General features: G+C 45.8%; 1 long non-coding RNA gene and 1 other non-coding gene across 2 annotated transcripts in view; both read left to right on the plus strand.

Moving 5' to 3' along the window:
- LOC101925714 (uncharacterized) overlaps nucleotides 1-16,854 on the plus strand; it is a 227,871-nt gene that overhangs the window by 1,266 nt on the left and 209,751 nt on the right. The gene's annotated exons all lie outside the window — the stretch shown is intronic.
- Nucleotides 9,563-9,669, plus strand: LOC123572012 (U6 spliceosomal RNA). Its single transcript, XR_006696364.1, has one exon. It is a non-coding gene; the product is annotated as a U6 spliceosomal RNA (small nuclear RNA).

Below are 16,854 nucleotides of genomic sequence, written 5' to 3' on the forward strand. Positions count from 1 at the left end.
GGTTCTAAATACTATTTTAATACGAAAATTATTTATTCATTTGAAAATTCTTATCGTGCCAGGAATTGGGACAAAGATGAAGAATACCAAAATGGCAAAGTGGGCCTGGCCCTCAGTCTATTGGTACTGCTCCTCATTCATTCCTCTGTAATGTTCGAAAGCCATATTTGAGGTGATGCCAGACATTTTCTGAGAATGATGTTTGTCAGAGATCCTTGTTGTCTCATCCAAAATATACTAAAACTATCCTGAGATCTAAGAAATTGAAAAATATACTAAATCAAAAAAGTGACCAACCGTTTGGTTTCACTTGGGTGAAAACAGTTGGTCACAGGGTGATACCAATCAACAATTAACACTTAATTGTTGGTTGTTTTCTTTAGGATTAGCACTACACTAGATGCTGTGGAGGATTTTCAAGCCTCTTAAGAAGAAGTCTATCCTGGCTAACATGGTGAAACCCCGTCTCTACTAAAAATACAAAAAACTAGCCGGGCGTGGTGGCGGGCGCCTGTAGTCTCAGCTACTTGGGAGGCTGAGGCGGGAGAATGGCGTGAACCCGGGAGGCGGAGTTTGCAGTGAGCCGAGATCACGCCACTGCACTCCAGCCTGGGAGACTCAGCGAGACTCCGTCTCAAAAAAAAAAAAAAAGAAGAAGAAGTAAGGGCTAAACTCTGTGGTATAGGTTTGCAAGTGCTGAGTAAGTTTCAAGGTAAGAAAACTTCAAATACAGTCAAAATCCACACCCACACTGCCTGTAACCTTACAGTGTATTCCTAATAAGTGCAGTGCTTACCACATTTGCCTGTGCTTACTAAATAGTAAACATTAGTAACTAATAAATGTATTAAAGATCAAAACGTATACTTTAACAAAGTTTTGCGTATCAACACAGAGCGTGCTCTTTTAAATTTAAGTGATTCTGCTTACCTGGAATTTGAAATTAGATAGCCTTCTCAGTGGACTATAAATGCTTCTTTGTCAAACTTTAGTGTTTGAAACCATTTATACTGCAAATAATCCTAAAGCTCAGATTATTTCCATATCTAAGCCAACTAAGGTAGTTTCGTTTTGCTCTTCAAGAGCATCAGCTAACAATTCTAAAGCCAATTAGCAACCAGAGAAGCAAAGAATTAGTACAAATCTGTCAGTGCTACATGGAAAAACAATAACAAAACCTTAAAAGAATATGCATTCAACCAGGCACGGTGGTTCATGCCTGTAATCCCAGCACTTTGGGAGGCCGAGATGGGCAGATCACGAGGTCAGGAGATCGAGATCATCCTGGCCAACATGGTGAAACCCTGTCTCTACTGAAAGTACAAAAATTAGCCGGGTGTGGTGGCGGGCACCTGTAGTCCCAGCTACTCTGGAGGCTGAGGCAGGAGAATCGCTTGAACACGGGAGGTGGAGATTGCACTCCAGCCTGAACCCGGGAGGCGGAGGTTGCCGTGAGCAGAGATGGTGCCACTGCACTCCAGCCTGGGTGACAGAGCAAGACTCCACCGGGAGGAAGGAAGGAAGGAAGGGAGAGAGGGAGGAAAAAAAGAAAAGAAAGAAAAACAAAAGAAAAAAGAACTGCCTGGAGCTGGATAGAGATGTTGGTGCTACTCACCTCTTTTTTTTTTTTTTCATTTTCCTTTTTGGCAAACCCAGGATAATCTCTGTAACTTCTTTTTATTACACAGTTTTTGAGGAAATTAGAGGCTAGGTTCTGCTTGCCTGTGACCCCTGACGCAATTTGGAGGGTGGCATTTACTGCCGTGTTCTTACACTATAACTTAGAAAACATTTGTGGTTGGGTGTGATGGCTCACGCCTGTGATCCCAGCACTTTAGAAGGCCGAGGTGAGCCGAACAACCGAGATTAGGAGTTCGAGACCAGCCTGGCATACATGGAGAAATCCAGTCTCTACTAAAAATATAAAAATTACGCCAGGCGTGGTGGCTCACACCTAATCCCAACACTTTGGGAGGCCAAGGTGGGCAGGTCACTTGAGGTCAGGAGTTCGTGGCCAGCCTGGCCAACCCGGTGAAACTCCCTCTCTAGTAAAAATACAAAAATCAATCTGACGTGGTGGCGTACGCCTGTAATCCCAGCTACTTGGGAGGCTGAGGCAGGAGAATTGCTTGAACCCGGGAGGCGGAGGTTGCGGTGAGCCGAGATTGTGCCACTGCACTCTAGCCTGGGTGACAGAGCGAGACTCCGTCTCGGGGAAAAAAAATATATATATGTATATACAAAAATTAGCCAGTTGTGGCAGCGCACACCTGTAATCCCAAGTACTCAGGCAAGAGAATCACTTGAATTCGGGAGGTGGAGGTTGCAGTGAGCTGGGATCCCACCACTGCACTCCAACCTAGGCGACAGAGAAAGATTATGTCTCAAAATAATAATAATAATAATTTGCATGAAGATAGGTAAAGATATTAACAGAGTTGAAGAAAATAGAGAAAACTGAGGAGGACCACGGAAGGACTTTTAAACTAGCTAAGAACTCGGTTTGAATCCACTGATCCAAGGTTATTAAACTCTATTGTGTAGCCAAGATACAGAAGTTTTTCTACCTTTATAGAGGAAGACTGAAATAAAAGTACATTGCTGTACTTCAAATCAGGTGATCAGAAACTGTGGTATGCATAAAAATCAATGGGAACATCTATTTGAAATGCAGATACTTGTGGACTCTGCCCTCTCACCCAGATTCACTGGATCTGAACTGAGGTGGGGCCAGCTTTTTATTTTGAAAAATTAAGGTTGGGAGCAGTGGCTCATGCCTGTAATTCCAGCCCTCTGGGAGGCCGAGGTGGGCGGATCACTTGAGATTAGTAGTTTGAGACCAGCGAGGCCAACATGGTGAAACCCCATCTCTCCAAAAATACAAAAATTAGCTGGGCATGGTGGCACACACTTGTGGTCCCAGCTACTCGGGAGGCTGAGGCAGGAAAGCAGGATAATCACTTGAATCTGGGAGACAGAGGGTACAATGGCATGATGGTGGCACTCCAGCCTGGGCAACATCTTTATTTTACCTCAAAGATTCAATATTTTGGCCAGGCATGGTGACTCACACCTGTAATCCCAGCACTTTGGGAGGCCAAATGGCTTGAACTCAGGAGGTGGAGGTTGCAGTTTGAGGAGATCACGCCACTGCATTCCAGCCTGGGTGACAGAGCAAGACTCTGTCTCAAAGAAAAAAAAAAATCACTGTTTTTCATCAATTTGCATGTCTCTTCTAGATTACATGAAGTCTCCAGGATTAAGTTTGTCCTCAGGACAAACCTACACCTCTGTGAGGGATGGAAGAAAGACCTTGATTGGCAATCTCACCCCTAAAATGTAGGCCTGGTATCTGGAATCCCACTCCTATGCCCCATTACCTGGGGCTCTATACTGCCCTCTTCATGTGACACAACCAACTCACCTTTCATGCTTGTTTGTTTTCTTTTTGAGACAGTTTCGCTCTTGTTGCCCAGGCTGGAGTACAGTGGTGCAATTTCGGCTCACCTCAGCCTCTGCCTCCCGGGTTCAAGTGATTCTCCTGCCTCAGCCTCCCGAGTAGCTATGATTACAGGCATCCACCACCATGCCCAGCTAATTTTGTATTTTTAGTACAGGCGGGGTTTCTCCATGTTGGTCAGACTGGTCTCAAACTCCTGACCTCAGGTGATCTGCCTGCCTCGGCCTCCCAAAGTGCTGCAATTATAGGCGTGAGTCACCATGCCCGGTCAAGAATTTATCTCTTTTAATTCTCATAACACGCCTGGCCTCATCTTTCATCTTTACCATATATATGAGATAAAGTTTATATATATATATATAAACTATATATATTCCTATATAGTTCATTAAAAGTAATAGTTATATTGTTTTTTGGAAATGACAAAAAAGAAAACAATCACCAATCCCAAGAATGTCTGTTTATTTTTAAACATAATGGAAATCATACTTTAGGTAAAAAGTTTTTCCTCTATTTTTTTTTCTTTTCTCTTTTTGTTTGTTTGTTTGTTTTTGTTGTTTGAGGCAGAGTCTCTCTCTGTTGCCCAGGCTGGAGCGCAAATGGTGCGATTTGGCTCACTGCAACCTCCACCTCCCAGATTCAAGTGGTTCTCCTGTTTCATCCTCCCAGGTAGCTGGGATTACAGGTGCACGCCACCACACCCAGCTAATTTTTGTATTTTAGTAGAGATGGGGTTGCACCATGTCGGCCGGGCTGGTCTCGAACTCCTGACTTCAGGTGATCCACCTGCCTTGGCCTCCCAAAGTGCTGGGATTATAGGCATGAGTCACCGCACCCAGCCCTTCATTATTTTAGTAGGAAAAAAAAGCTATTGAAATAATAAAACTATAAACAACCTAAATGGCTGTCAAAAGGAGATGGGTTAGTAAATTGTATGCTGTGTATTAGTCATTAAAAACAATGAGGTCTACTTCTACTTCTAGAAAGATGGAGTAGACAAAATTTTTCCTGTTCCTCCTACTAAGTGCAATTAAACACCCTGGACATTACATTATAAAGCAAACACGAGAAGACTCTGGGAGGTGGGGAAAAGAAGGCAGATAGGTAGGAACCTCAAGATACACATGATAGTGAATTCCCTGGGTTTTCTTCTTGCTTCACCCGTCCTGAGTTGAAACTGAAGAAGCTAGCAACCCAGAAAAGCCAACAGGCATAGACAAGAAAAGCCCCAGCAAAGGGCTGCTTTCTCTACCCAGGACAGAGGCATTCTAGGAAGATAGAAAAGTTTTAGACAGTAATTCCATTATTTCAGCTAAATACCACAGAAACAGCTGTGGTCCTACCCACACCCATGCCAGCAAAAGCCAACTGAAGAGCCCATGATTCTACCCTTAGGAGGCTGTAATGAGGTTCTCTGACAACCTCCACCTCCAGAGCCCCGCCACTACCACTACCACATTGTCAGAGGAGACCACGGAGTAGCTTCAACTTCCAGGCCCACCGGGCAGGAACAAAGGTGATCCTTCAGATCCCACTAAGGTGGTGTCATAGAAGGCCTGCTGGGAAATCAGGACTTTATCGCACAGTCGTCATGAGACCACCTCATTGTGGTGTCGGTGGAGACCACATGAGGAACTCCAGCCCCCACCCAGCAGTAACAAGGATCATCCCCTCTGGTGTGAGTGAGAAATCTGGACTTCCACCCCCTGCTGGCAGTAGGGAGGCTGTGCTGTCCTTCCCCTGCCAGAGCGGCATCAGAGAAAGCCAGCAAGAGCCAGAGATTGAAGTAAGATCTAATGAGCATGTGAAAAATGCTCAGTACCACTAATCATTAGAGGAATGCAAATCAAAACCACGATGAGATACCACTTCACACCCATTAAGATGGCTATTATTATTTTAAATAGAGAAGGGGTGGGAAGGGTTGGGAGGCGAGTCTCAATATGTTGCTCAGGCTGATCGTGAACTCCTAGGCTTAAGCGATCCTCCTGCCTCGGCCTCCCAAAGTGCTGGGATTACAGGGGCGAGCCAGCTTGGCTGACCAAAATGACTATTTTTTTTTTTTTAAATAGAAAATAACAATTGTTAGTGTGGATGTGGAAAACCAAAATCCTTGTCCATTGCTGGTAGAAATGTAAAATGTAGCCACTATGAACAGTATGGCAGTGACTCCAAAAATTACAAAATTACCATATGATCTACCAATTCCACTTCTGAGTATATACCTAAAATAATTGAGAGCAGGGATGCAAACAGATATTTGTACACCAGTGTTCATAGCAGCATTATTCACAATAGCCAAAAGGTGACAGCAACCCAAGCATCCATTGATGGATTAGTAGATAAAACAAATGTGGCTGGGCGCGGTGGTTCACGCCTGTAATTTCAGCACTCTGGGAGGCTGAGACATGAAGATCCATTGAACCCGGAAGTTTGAGACCAGCCTGGGCGATGTAGGAAGACCCCATCTCTACAAAAATATCAAATAATTAGCCAGGTGTGGTGGCATGTGCCTGGGGTCCCAGCTACTCAGGGAAGGCTGAGGCAGGAGGCTTGCTTGAGCCTGGGAGGTGAAGGCAGCAGTGAGCCATGATCACGCCACTGCACTCAAGCCCGGGGGCAACAGAACAATATCCTGTCTCCAAAAAACAAACAACACAAAAAATCAAATTGTGCTTTATACATCAATGGAATATTATTCAGCCTTAAAAAGGAATGAAATTCCGATCAATCCTACAGTACGAATGCACCTTTGAAGACATTATGCTAACTGAAATAAGCCACACACAGAAGGACAAGTAGTATATGATTCCATTTATATGAGCATAGAAACAGAAAGTAGGAGGGTTACCAGGGACTGGGGGAGGAGGAATGGGGAGTTACTGTTTAATGTGTACAGAGTTCCAGTTTGGGGAGAAAGGTTTGCAGATGAATACCCGTCATGGTTGTATCATATCATGAATGTGCGGAATGCTACTGATGTCTACACTTAAAAATGGTTAAAATGGGCCGGGCGCGGTGGCTCATGCCTGTAATCCCAGCACTTTGGGAGGCTGTGGTGGGCAGATCACAAGGCCAGGAGATCAAGACCATCCTGGCTAAAACGGTGAAACCCTGTCTCTACTAAAAATACAAAAAATTAGCGCAGTGTGGTGGCGGGCACCTGTAGTCCCAGCTACTCGGGAGGCTGAGGCAGGAGAATGGCGTGAACCCAGCAGGCAGAGCTTGCAGTGAGCCGAGATCGCGCCGCTGCACTCCAGCCTGGACAACAGAGTGATACTCCATCTCAAAAAAAAAAAAAAAAAAAAAAGAGGTTAAAATGGTACCTTTTATGTGTTATGCCTATTTTACCAAAATAAAAATATATTCCTAGCCAGATAATCTAGTTAGAATGAAGTTAATCCATTAGAATATTTTCCCACCTACTTGTAGTTGTTAGTCTACTGATTTAAAAAACAGGCTGGGCACGGTGGTGGTAGTTCACGCCTGTAATCCCAAGACTTTGGGAGGCTGAGGTGGGTGGACCACTTGAGGTCAGGAGTTCGAGACCAGCATGGCCAACATGGTGAAATCCCATCTTCACTAAAAATACAAAAATTATCCGGGCTTGATGTCACGCGCCTGTAATCCCAGCTAGTTGGGAGGCTGAGGCAGGAGAATCACTTCAACCCAGGAGGCGGAGGTTGCAGTGAGTTGAGATCGCGCCATTGCACTCCAGACTGGGTGACTGAGTGAGACTCCATCTCAAAAAACAAAGAGAAGAGAAGAGAATAGAAGAGAAGAGAAGAGAAGAAGGAGGGAGGGAGGGAAGAAAGAAACACAGAGAGAAAAAAAAGATCTTGAGTCACATAACAATACAGAAGTCTCCAGAGTTCAATAGAAAATCACTTAAGCCAAAAATTGTGACCAGGCGTGGTGTTTCACACCTGTAATGTCAGCACTTTGGGAAACCGAAGTGGGAGGATCACCTGAGGTCAGGAGTTCAAGACCAGCCTAGCCAACGTGGTGAAACCCCATCTCCACAAAAATACCAAAAAAATTAGCCGGACATGATGCCTGGTGCCTGTAATCCCAGCTACTCGGGAGGCTGAGGTGGGAGAATCGCTTGAACCCAGGAGGTGGAAGTTGCAGTGAGCCGAGATTGTGCCATTGCACTCCAGTCTGGGTGACAGAGGGAGACTCCGTCTCAAAAACAAAACAAAACAAAACAAAACAAAACGTGAAGATTTCAAACTGAATGAAAAAGACAATGGATGCCAACTCTGAGATAGAAATGTTGGAATTATGTGGTCAAGGTTGTAAAGCAGCCATAACGAAAATTCTTCGGTGACCAATTATGAACATGCTTGAGACAAATGAAAAAATAAAAAGGAAAAATTGATAAATTGGACTTATCCTGAAAACCCTTTGCTCTCTTCTTCATTCCTCCTCCTTCTCCATCTCCTCCTTTTCCTTCTACTTCTCCCAATGGCAAGTAGATTATATTGGCCTTGGACTGGGACACTCGGGGGGAACCCACACCCATGGTGCGTGTGTGGGCAGGGCGAGATTGAAGCTATCTCATGGTCACTTGCAGCCTAACAGGTTCTGGCTGTGCTGGATGATGAGTCGCTGAGGGCCTGGTTGGTTGACAGCTGCAAAGCCCAGACGTTCCTGCTGGCGGCATCTTCACGGGAGCTGGGATTAGGCAAGGAGTCTAGGGCCTGGATGCAGAGGCTGGGGATGTATGGGGGTCAGGGAGGATGGACCAGAGAAACCCGTGTGCTGGTTAGCATGGTCTATCTGCGGTTTCAAAGACAAAGCACCACCAGAGGAGGAACTCTGTTTGGGTGTGCTGAAAGTGGCCCAGCAGATCATAAGGCTGTGGCTGGGACATTTATGCACCTCAGGGAGCACTGAACTGCTCTGAGCTGCTGACTAGGGCCATAGGCTAGCTATGTGGGTCCGTACTGAGGTGGGGGTGCTGAGCAGTCCCAGCGGCACCGCCCAGGCTGCCTGCTCTGGGGTCCCTGCAAAAGCCGCCGCTGAGCCCACGGACTTCCGGGTCGCAAGTACGTGGGGTCTGAAAATCTGCTTGGCTGGGTCAGCTGCTATGACAATGCCCGGGCGATCGTGCCCTCCAGCGCTGCCTGCTGCCCGCACGCGGAGGAGGAGGCGAGTCCCCGCCTGAATAATCGGGCTCTGCCGGCCCACAGCGGATGTGAGAGGTCAGGTCGCTCTGCTCCTTTCGCCTCGGTTTTTCTTCCTCATGGAAACTTTCTAGAGCTGCAGAAAAAGCTGGTCCTTCTCTTTCTGCCGGGCCCACAGCTTCTCCTGCAGCGTCAGAATTTGTTCCTTCCGTCTCCTCTGGTGACATTCTCCCTTTCATCTCCTTTCTCTTCCTTCGTCTGCTCTTCCTCCATCTTCTCGCCATCACCTTATCCGCCTCCTCCTCTTCCTCCTCTCCCCGCAGCCTGCGCTCCCGCTGGGGGCGCTCCGGGCACACTGCCTGCGCGACCCCCCGCTGGACCCGGCGCAGGCCAGCTCGTCCCGTCGGCCACAGGGCCTGGGGGCACCCGCCACCAGCCCAGCTGGCAGCCACAGCTCCTCCGAGTGCACAGGAAAACCTTGGCTTTTGAAAGACCCTGTTAAAATAAGGATGAAAAGATAAGCTATAGAGGAGAAAATATGTGCAAACCACATATCTGGCAAAGTACTGGTATCTAGAATAGATAAAAACTCGCACAAAACTCAACAGTAAAAAAACAACAGTTTTGGCCGGGCGCGGTGGCTCACTCCTCTAATCCCAGCATTTTGGGAGCCTGAGGTGGGGAGATGGCCTGAGGTTTGGGAGTTCGAGACCAGCCTGGCCAGCATGGTGAAATCCCGTCTCTAATAAAAATACAAAAATTAGCCGGGCATGGTGGCAGACGCCTGTAATCCCAGCTACTGGGGAAGCCGAGGCAGGAGAATCTCTTGAACCCGGGAGACGGAAGTTGCAATGAGCCCAGATCCAGCCACTGCCCTCCTGCCTGGGCAACAGAGCGAGAGACTCTGTCTCAAAAACAAAAACAAAAACAAAACAGTCCTAATACAGCATGAGCGAAAGATTTGAAAAACAGTCTGTGCTCACTTCTGCACACATACACTAAAAAATCGGAACGATAGAGAGGTTAGCATGGGCCCTGCACATAGATGACACGCAAATTCATGAAGTGTTGCATATTTTTAACAAATTAAACAAAATTTAAAAAGGAAAACAAACATTTCGCTGAGGAGGATATACAGATGGCACACAAGCACACAAAAAGATGTTTAACACTATTAGCCATTTGAGAAATGCAAATAAAAACCATAATGAAATATTGCTATACACCTATTAGAATGGCTAAAATAACAGTGACAACAAATTCTGACAAGGAAGCAGAGACACTGAATCTGTCGTCCTCTGCTGGTGGAAATGTAAAATGAAGTGTAGCCACCTGGAAAGCAGTAATCGTCTCGTCTCGTCTCGTCTCGTCTCGTCTCGTCTCGTCTCGTCTCGTCTCGTCTCGTCTCGTCTCGTCTCCCCTCCCCTCCCCTCCCCTCCCCTCCCCTCCCCTCCCCTCCCCTCCCCTCCCCTCCCCTCCCCTCCCCTCCCCTCCCCTCCCCTCTCCTCTCCTCTCCTCTCTTCTTATATGGAGTTTTGCTGTGTTGCCCAGGCTGGAGTGCAGTTTCATGGTCTTCGCTCACTGCAACCTCCACCTCCCAGGCTCAGTGATTCTTCTGTCTCAGCCTCTGGAGTAGCTGGGATTACAGGAACCTGCCACCATGCCTGGCTAATTTTTGTATTTTTAGTAGAGACAGGGTTTCACCATATTGGCCAGGCTGGTCTCAAACTCCCGACCTCAGATAATCCACCCGCCTTGGCCTCCCAAACTGCTGGGATTACAGATGTGAGCCACTGCACCTGGCCACAGTAATAGTTTCTTAAAAAGCTAAACAGGTAACCACCACCATACCATGTGATCCAGCAATTTCACTCGGGCATTTAGATGAGAGAAATGGAGACTTATGTTCTCACAAAGACTCTGATATGAATGCTCGTAGCAGCTTTATTTAAAATAGGCAGAAACTGAAAACAATCCAGATGTCTTCCAATGGATGAATAGTTAAACTGTGACATATTCATACTGTGGAATACTACTCAGTAATACAAAGAAAGGGTCTATTTATTATTACATATCACAACTTGCATGAATCTCCAGAATTATGCTGAATTTTAAGTCCATGCTAAAAAGTTACCCCCTGGCCGGGCGCGGTACCTCATGCCTGTAATCCCAGCACTTTGGGAGGCCTAGGCAGGTTGATCACTTGAGGTCAAGAGTTCGAGACCAGCCTGGCCAACATGGGGAAACCCCATTTCTACTAAAAATACAAAAATTAGCCGGGCATGGTGGCACATGACTGTAATCCCAGCTACTCTGGAGGCTGAGGCAAGAGAATTGCTTGAACCCAGGAGGTGGAGGTTGCAGTGAGCCAAGATCATGCCACTGCACTCCAGCCTGGGTGATAGAGTGAGACTCCGTCTCTAAATAAATAAATAAATAGTTACCTCCTGCATGATATAACATTTTTGAAAAGACAAAATTATAGAAATAGAAAACAGTAGTGGTTGTTAGGGGTTAAGGAGAGATTGGGGGCAGGAGAGAGATGAACTGTGGCTATTAAAGGGCAACATGGGCCAGGCCCGGTGACTCACGCCTGTAATCCCAACACTTTGGGAGGCTGAGGCAGGTGGATCACCTGAGGTCAGGAGTTTGAGGCCAGCCTGACCAACATGTTGAAACCTGGTCTCTACTAAAAATATAAAAATTAGCTGGGCATGGTGCTGTGCACCTGTAGTCCCAAACACTCGGGAGGCTGAGGCAGGAGAGTCACTTGAACCCAGGAGGGGGAGTTTGCAGGGAGCCGAGATCACACCACTGCACTCCAGCCTGCGTGACAGAGCAAGACTCCATCTCAATAATAATAATAATAATAATAAATAAAAGTTAATACATAAAAATTTAAAAATAAAAAATTATCTGAGTCTAGTAGTGCACGCCTGTAGTCCCAGCCTCTTGAGAAACTGAGGTGGGAGGATTGCTTGAACCCAGGAGTCCGAGTGAGCAGTGAGCTGGGATCGTGCCACTGCACTCCAGCCTGGGTGACAGAATGAGACTGTCTCCAAAAAAAATAAAGAGAGAGAATGATTGTTAAATGTAAAATGGTCTCCTAGAGTGAATCCTGGTACAATAGAATTGCCAGAGGCGTTCTAAATAGACTCCATCTTGTGCGAGGGCTAGGAAAATGAGGCTGGAACTTGCTGGGCTGCTTTACCAGAACGGTATTCCTAGCCTCTAGGTGTTTACTAAAGGAATAAATTGATAATGTTTACTAAACAGCCCCAGATGTGGGAGTGTCCTAATATCCCAATATCTTGAGAACAAAGGCATTCCTAATTTTGCTTTAAAGATAATAAGATCATTCTTACAAAATAAAGTAATTAAGAAAATTAATCCTTTATCACAAACCCTTGAGCACAGCACATCTTCCCATGATCTTTTTTTATTCTACATATACAAGTATTGTACCTAGGGTGGACGCGTTTCTCCTCTTACTTTTGGGAACGTCATACTCTGTCTATGGAATAGCTGTACTTTCACTACTTTACTTTCTTAATGAAGTTGCTTCTACTTTGCATGGTGAGCTCATCCTGAATTCTTTCTTTTGTGAGATCCAAGAACCCTCTCTTGGGGTCTGGATCGGGAACCCCTTCCTGTAACAAAATGACCTTAGTGAAAAACAACAGTAACAATGAAGTCACTAGATCTCTGTGTACCAATATACAAAGATGTTTACATATTGTAAATGCTCAAAGATCATTATATTTTGCAAGATCCTGTTTGTGTGAAAAAATGGAGGAGTAGGCCAGGTGCAGTGGCTCACGCCTGTAATCCCAGCACTTTGGGAGGCTGAGGCAGGCGAATCACCTGAGCTCAGGAGTTCAAGACCAGCCTGGCCAACATGGCGAAATCCTGTCTCTACTAAAAATACAAAAATGAGCCGGACACCTGTATGGTGGTGCACACCTGTAATCCCAGCTACTCAGGAGGCTGAGGTAGGAGAATCGCTTGAACCTAGGAGGCAGAGGATGCAGTGAGCCAAGACTGTGTCACTGCAGTCCAGCCTGGGCAACAGAGCTAGACTCTGTCTCAAAAATAGTAATAATTAAAAAAATGGATGGTAAGCAGGGCATAGTGACTCGTGCCTGTAATCCCAGCACTTTGGGAGGCTGAGGTGGGAGGATTGCTTCAGCCCAGGAGTTTGAGACAAGCCTGGGCAACATAGTAAGACCCTATCTCTATATTTTAAAAAAATGGATGGGTACATGTGTAGGTTTATGCAAAGAAACATATATTGTACGTAATTATTTCAATCAAACATTTCTAGAAGGAAACAGTGATTTCCTCTAATAGGGAGTGCAAATGGGAAACAGACAGGAAAAACTTACTTTTTTTTGAGACAGACTCGCTCTGTCACTCAGGTTGGAGTGCATTGGCAGGTTCTCAGCTCACTGCAACTTCTGCCTCCCAGGTTCCAGCTATTCTCCTGCCTCACCCTCCTAAGTAGCTGGGATTACAGGCGTGCACCACCATGCCTGGCTAATTTTTGTATTTTTAGTAGAGATGGGGTTTCACCATGTTGGCGAGGCTGGTCTTGAACTCCTGACCTCAGGTGATCCGCCCCCACTTGGCGTCCCAAAGTGCTGAGATTGCAGACATGAGCCACCGCACCTGGCCAGAAAACTTACCTTTTGCTTGACACACTACTGTTCTGTTTGTATTTTTTTAGTACCATGAGCATATATTACAACCATATATATATATATATATATATAAATTATTTTTTTTTTAGACAAAGTCAGCCTCTGTTGCCGGGCTGAAGTATAGTGGCTCAATCATAGCTCACTGCTACCTCAAACTCCTGGGCTCAAACCATCCTTCCACCGCAGCTTCCCAAGTAGCTGGGACTACAGGCAGGTGCCACCATGCCTGGTGATTTTTTCATTTTTATTTTTGTGGAGATAAGGCCTTGCCCTGTCACCCAGGCTGGTCTTGAACTCTTGGCCTCAAGTAATCCTCTCACCTCCGCCTCCCAAACTGCTGGGATTACAGGCATAAGCCACCGGACCCAGTGACATTTATAATTTTTAAAACTGTAATTACAATGCTGTCATCATTTAGGTCCAAGTAAATCTAATTGTGTCTTCCTTAGAACAGAAGATATATTACGGCATGATTATTTTTTATTATAGGAGTATTTCCTTTATCAATGACTAATAATAGGTTTATTTAAAAATGCCTTATATTGTGATTTAATTTGTAAAAGTGTGCCACTTTGTCCACCTTTTTTTGTTTGTCTCTTAAAATTTACTTATTGGCTGGGCGTGGTGGCTCATGCCTGTAATCCCAGCACTTTGGGAGGCTGAGGCGGGTGGATCACAGGTCAAGAGATCGAGACCATCCTGGCCAACATGGTGAAACCCTCTCTCTACTAAAAATACAAAAATTAGCTGGGTGTGGTGGCACGTGCCTGTAGTCCCAGCTACTCAGGAGGCTGAGGCAGGAGAATCACTTGAACCCAGGAGGCAGAGGTTGCAGTGAGCCGAGATGGCGCCACTGCGCCCCAGCCTGGGCGACAGAGACTCCATTAAAAAAAAAAAAAAAAATTACTTATCTTGCCTGGGTGCAGTGGCTCACATTTGTAGTCCAAACTACTCAGGAGGCTGAGGTGAGTGGATAACTTGAGCTCAGGAGGCGGAGGCTGCAGTGAGCCGAGATCTGGGTGGATAACTTGAACCCAGGAGGTGGAGGCTGCAGTGAGCCGAGATCACGCCACTGCACTCCAGCTTGGGTGACAGAGCGAGACCATGTCCCCAAAAAGAAAAAGAAAATTTACATTATCCTTTTAAGATCAGCTCAAAAACTTCCTCCTCCACTATGAATAACCCTAGAAACAGTGATTTCTTTCCTTTGGACTCCGACAGCCATTCTTTCTGCTGCTTTTATGATATTCATCATGTTCTAGCTTATTTAGTAATGTGTTTCATCTCTTCTAAATTGTATCCACCTTGAGAGGGTAGATTATGTTTTATTAATCTTTGTGTCTCTCACAATATAAAGCCCAGTGCCTTGGTGCTTGTATTAGTTTTCTGTTGCTGCTGTAACTAAAACTGCTAACTCAGTGACTTAAAAACAACACAAATTTAGTATCTTTTTTTTTTTTTTTTTGAGATGGAGTTTCACTCTGTCACCTAGGCTGGAGTGCAGTGGCATGATCTCGGCTCACTGCAACCTCTGCCTCCCGGGTTCAAGCGATTCTTCTGCCTCAGCCTCCCAAATAGCTGAGATTACAGGCGCCCGACACCACGGCCGGCTAATTTTTGTTTTTTTAGTAGAGACGGGGTTTCACCATGTTGGTCTCGAACTCCTGACCTCAGGTGATCCACCCGCCTTGGCCTCCCAAAGGGCTGGGATTACAGGTGTGAGCCACTGCACCCGGCCGCAAATTTAGTATCTTACAGCTCTGGATATTAAAAATCTGAAATGGTCTCCTTGAAGTCTGAATATTTAGTTAAAAAAACCCGAAGATCTGAAATGGGTCTCACAGCTGAAATCAAGCAGCTGGCAGAGATGTGTTCCTTCTGGAGACTCTGGGGCAGGCCTTTTTCATTATCTAGAGACTGCCTGCATTTCTTGGCTCGTAGCCACATCACTCTGACCTCTGCTTTCATCATTGTTACACCTTTGACTCTGACCCTCCTGCCTCCTTCTTTTTTTTTTTTTGAGATGGAGTCTTGCTTTGTCGCCCAGGTTGGAGTACGGTGATGCGATCTCAGCTCACTGCAAGCTACGCTTCCTGGTTCATGCCATTCTCCTGACTCAGCCTCCTAAGTAACCAGGACTACAGGCACCCGCCACCACGCCCGGCTAATTTTTTGTATTTTTAGTAGAGACAGGGTTTCTCTGTGTTAGCCAGGCTGGCCTCAATCTCCTGACTTCACGATCCGCCTGCCTCGGCCTCCCAATGTCCTGCCTCCCTCTTATAAGGACTTTGTGATTCCACTGGGCCCACTTGAATAATCCAGGATAATCTTTCCATCTCAAGATCGGTTTGTTTTTTTTTTTGAGACAGAGTCTCACTCTGTTACACAGGCTGGAGTGCACTGGCACCATCTTGGCTCACTGCAACCTCTGCTTTCTGGGCTTGAGTGATCCTCCTGCCTCAGCCCCGCAAGTAGCAGGGAGGCACAAGCCACCATGCCTGGCTAATTTTTGTACTTTTAGTAGAGATGGGGTTTTACCATGTTGGCCAGGCTGGTCTCGAACTCCTGACCTCAAGCAATCCACCTACCTCAGACTCCCAAAGTGCTGGGATTACAGGTATGAGCCACCGCGCCCAGCCTGTGTGTGGTTTTTTTTTTTTTTTGAGACAGGGTCTTGCTCTGTCGCCCAGGCTGGAGTTCAGTGGCACCATCTTCACTCACTGCTACCTCTGCCTCCTACTATATTAAGGAACCAGGCTCAGGGTGACAGAATAGTTCGTCCTATTTACTCCCACATGAGTTGTTTTGTTTGTTACTTCTGCTGATACTATCTGTAGACTTTGTATGGTGTTTGCCCAAATTCAAAGCTGAGCCTATGTCATGGGTTGGTAAGGGTGCCCCTTAAATGTAGTCCCTGCATCTAAGGCTGAGGTGCAGCCAACTCAGAAGCAAAGCAGCAGTTTACAGACCTTATTTTTGTTGGTATAAATCCAGTCATTCTTCAGTTATTCAGGCTTCATAATTTTTGCTATACCTGAATACTCTTTGACATATTTACCTAATTTTTCTTTTTTTCTTTCCTTTTTTTTTTTTAAGAGATGCGGTCTTACCCAGGCTGGTCTCAAACTCCTGGCCTCAAGCAGTCCTCCCACCTCAGCCTCCCAAAGTGCTGGGATGGCTAATTTTTCTGAACAAATTATTGTAACTATAAGTTACAATTTGCATTTACTTAGCTTCAGTGAAATCACAGGTTTAATTTGTTACCTTTTTTCAATGCTGATTAAAATAATCAGATAAGTATCAAAATGAATACTCTATCTGAAATCTTCTGACTGTTTGGGATATGCTGGTACTGACAGATTGTAGCCTACTGGAATCTGTAGTCATTAGCCAAATCATGGCAGAGCCAAAGGTAAATTTTTTTTTTTTTTTTTGAGACAGAGCCTCGCTCTGTCTCCCAGGCTAGAGTGCAATGGCGCGATCCTAGCTCACTGCAACCTCCACCTCCCAGGTTTAAGCAATTCTCCTGCCTCAGCCTCCCTAGTAGCTGAGATTACAGGCACCC

The sequence above is a fragment of the Macaca fascicularis genome, chromosome 2 (assembly GCF_037993035.2).
Source record: "Macaca fascicularis isolate 582-1 chromosome 2, T2T-MFA8v1.1".
In the NCBI taxonomy this organism is placed as follows: domain Eukaryota; kingdom Metazoa; phylum Chordata; class Mammalia; order Primates; family Cercopithecidae; genus Macaca; species Macaca fascicularis.